Source organism: Elephantulus edwardii, unplaced genomic scaffold (genome assembly GCF_000299155.1).
Source record: "Elephantulus edwardii isolate Elephantulus edwardi_28Jun2011 unplaced genomic scaffold, EleEdw1.0 scaffold00026, whole genome shotgun sequence".
In the NCBI taxonomy this organism is placed as follows: Eukaryota; Metazoa; Chordata; class Mammalia; order Macroscelidea; family Macroscelididae; genus Elephantulus; species Elephantulus edwardii.
The window spans coordinates 20,042,362-20,046,513 of record NW_006399776.1 but is presented as its reverse complement, the minus strand read 5'-3'; positions in this window follow the sequence as shown (position 1 = coordinate 20,046,513).

Genomic DNA, 4,152 nt, shown 5'->3' with positions numbered 1-4,152 from the left:
AAATAAAAAGATGTACTGCAATGGTAAGTCTACTGTCAGGGACCTCCCCAAGGTGTTAAGGAACAAAGATGTCAGCTTAAAGACTAAAATGATTGAATGATCGAATTTTGTATATTCAGTAATTTATTCATCACAAATACCTTTTTTAAAAAGCACAAACAGTGACTTTACACATGGACCTCACCAGATGGACTCCATAGGAGAGAGATTGACTATATCTGTGGAAGGAATTGTTGCAGAAGCTCAATATTAGCAGTCAAAACCAGACCAGCTGCTGGCTGTGGTTTAGACCATCAATTACTTATGTGAAAGTTCAAATTAAGATTGAAGAAAATGAAAATAAGTCAATGAGAACTATGATCTTGAATCTATTCCACTTGAATTTAAAAATCATAGGTTTTCTTTTAATAGATTTGTTAATAATAGGCTTGAAATATATATTGCAGGATGCTATCAAGGATATTAAGACAGCAAAAGGTCACTGTAATGAAAGAGGAGAAAGAATAACCAAAATGGATGTTAGAAGAGACCCTAAAAAATACACTAACGTGCCAAGAAGTCAAAACAAAGGGAAAAGAAGCTGAAGTTAATGAGCTGAACAGAAGATTTCAAAAGGCAGCTTGAGAAAACAAAGCAAAGTATTTATTATAAGAGAATATGCAGAGACCTAGAATTGGAGAATAAAAAAGGAAGAACTTATTTGGCATTTCTCAAGCTGAAAGAATTTAAAAATAAAATTGAAACTTTCAGTTGCAGTACTGAGAAATGCTATGGGCAAAATCTTGAGTGATCCAGGAAGCAACAAAAGAAAATAAAAGTGTACAATGTGACTCAGGAGAGAATCACATCAATGAACGGAACTTTCTAAAGATTAAGTTCCTGTGTATACTAATAAACTTTTTCCAATAGAGGCAAAAGAAATCTTTTGACTGAGAAAAAACATTTGGCAATGACATCTCAGACAAGGGTCTTATAACAGAAGTTTACAGAATATTACAGGACCTTTATAAGGAAAAGACTAAAAACCCAATTACAAAATAGACAAAAGACATGGAAAGACTTTTCACAGAGGAAGACATATGGATGACCAAAAAACACATGAAGAAATGCTCAAAATCACTAGCAATCACAGATATGCAAATCAAAACCACAATGAGATATCATCTTCCACCAGTAGCAGTGGCAAAGTTTAATAGGACAGAAAGCAATAAATGTTGGAGAGGATGTAGATAAATTGGAACTGACTGGAAGAGACTTATATTTGTTCCCATTCCAAAGAAAAGTGATCTAAGAGTGTGGGAATTATCAAACAATATCATTGATATGACATGCAAGGAAGATTCTGCTGAAGATTATCCAAAAACGACTGGAACAGCAAAACAATAGAGAACTGCCTGAAGTGCAGGCTGGATTTAGAATAGGCCGTGGCACTAGGGATATTATAGCTAATGTCCAATGAATCTTGGCTGAAAGCAGAGATTACCAGAGGAATGTCTATCTGTGTTTCATTGACTATGCAAAGGCATTTGATTGTGTGGATCACAACAAACTGTGGCTGACTTTGAGAAGAATGGGAATCCCAGAACACTTGATTGTGCTTATGCGAAACCTATACTTGGACCAGGAGGCAGTCAGAACAGAGCAAGGAAACACTGCATGGTTCAAAATTGGGGAGGGTGTGCATCAAGGATGTGTCCTATCTCCATATCTTTGCAATCTATATGCAGAACACATTTTCTGGGAGTCTGGGCTCTATGAGGAGAAGTATGGCATCAAGATTGGAGGTAGACTTATCAACAATATTGCTTCTTCTCAGGGCAGTTTCCACTTCAAGGGAATGGGGAAGAGGTGCTATGATATATGATTTGACTGCAGTGTGATTGGCTTCCTCAAAGCAAAGACTTGAGCCACCTGGGCTCAGGCACAACTTTTCACATCAGCTTCCACTTGGTGTTGATTTGTATACCAGGATGATGGCTACCTGTCTGTGTGGGCCTTATGTTCACTTATTTGCTGGACACACTTTTCTGGTGAAATCTTCAAAGCAGAGGTTTCTCAAACTGGAAAATTCTGGGCTATCTCTTTGTATGAGCTTGTTGTTGTGTACCATTGAGTCAGAATCAATGCATAGCTACCCTTCAGTGGGTTTTCAGAGGCAGTGAATCACATGGGAGGAGATTGACCATACTTTTTCAGCAGAACTGAGGGATTCAAACTATATGCCTTTGGGATTGCAGTGCAATTTCTTACCACTAGACCATCAGTGCTCCCTAGTTTAATGGAATTGACGGGAGCAAGAGGGCTGGAGGGGCCAGTCTTTGGGGCAAAGAAGATGATAATAGGAAGGTTATGAGGTAGTTGGGGCTCAATATGGGAAGTAGGCAGGAATAAAGATGAAGTTGGGAAGATGGACAAGGACCATATCATGAAAGGTCTTAGGAGATAAAGGTTAGGCTCTGTCCTCTAACAGAAGATATTACATGGTTTTAGGCAAAAGAGAGGATTACATTTTCACTGTGATACTTGTGTCAAAGATTTGAGTGGGCCTTACTCTATGCACTACAGTGAGTTATTTAATATGGTGGATTGACATGGTGACTTCAGCAATGGTACTAGTGTGTCAGAGATAATGAGGATGACACAGGATAGAGCAGGGTTCAGGCTGGCTGTCAATAGGATCATTATGAGTTGTACTCAACTCAGTGGCACCTAACAACAACCACAACCACAACCACAGTCTTGGTAATTCTCGAGAATTATTGTTGTTATGTGCCTTCAAGTCAGAGGTGACTTATAGTTGACCCTTCAGTGGGATTTCAGAGGGTATAAATTGCATAGGAGATCATCATCCATCTTCCTCTCATAGAGTAGCTGGTGGGTCCAAACCACTTCTCTTTAGGCTGGCAGCACAACTCCTTGCCCAGGAGGCCAACAGAGTTCCAATTATTGAGTGGTGGTGGTTGTTATGTGTCATCAAGTCAATTATGATTCATAGCCACCCTATGACCTGGCTCTATTTTAAGCCAACCTTGCTATCTCAGACTCGCCTGACATCATTGTTACAGTCACTGTGCCAATCCATGCCATCTGGAGTCTGCCTCTTCTATGCTGATCCTCTACCTTTCCAAGCATGATGTCCTTACCCAAGAACTGTCTCTTCTGGAAACATGTCTAAAGTATGTGGAACAGAGTTTCAAAATCCTTGCCTCTAAGGAGCAACTAGATTTCACCCTCTCTGGGATAGACCTAATTTTTAGTATCCATGGTATGTTCAATCTTTCCAGGACCACAACTCAAAGGTATTGATTCTTCTTCTGCAATCTTTATTCATTGTCCAGATCTCAGATGCATGGGAAGCAACTGAAATGATGGCATGGATCAGGTACGCTTTAGTCTCTAGACTGATGATGTTTTTTAGCCCTCTGGAGAGGTACTTGAGAGCAGATTTTCCCAATGCTACTTGTCTTTTGATTTCCTGACTGATGTTGTCAGGGGTGTTGATTGTGGATCTGAGCAAGTTGAAATCACTACTAACCTCGATCTCTTCTCCATCTACCATGACACTGCACCACCTTACTCAAGTAAAGGAAAGTTCCTTGAGGATGTGGTCTGCATCCAATAAAAATGATGCTCTAATAAAATTCTTGCACTCTGGTTCTTCCATCTAGTTGGTCATCATCTGACCAACTAGATCTGGTTCTTGGAATTTGAGACAGCAGCCTATATAGTCTAACTTGATTCTCAAGCTTTCACCACTTTGTGAATCAGCAGCCTGTTGTTTGGTCTGCTGATGTGGGTTTATCAACTTCTGAAACCACATGATCCAAGAGAAAACTTATGTCTAATGTCTCATCCATGGATTTGGGACTTGCCAGCCTTCACAACTGTGTAAGCCATTTCCTCAGTGGTGTGTGTGAATTCTGTGAAATGTTACAGTGAATGATGGGACCCAAAGACAGAAGGGAGAGTCCTGAGGAGGAGGAGGAGTTGATGTTAGAGATGATGAAGTGGTACAGCAGTTTGGAAAAGTAGTCTACCTACAGGAAGAAGCTTTGTGGTGTCCAGGAGAAAGGAGAAGCTTAATAGAGAATAGACAGGGATGGAAGAAATGGAGTGAGAATATTTTTAATATTCTCTTTAATATTTTAATAT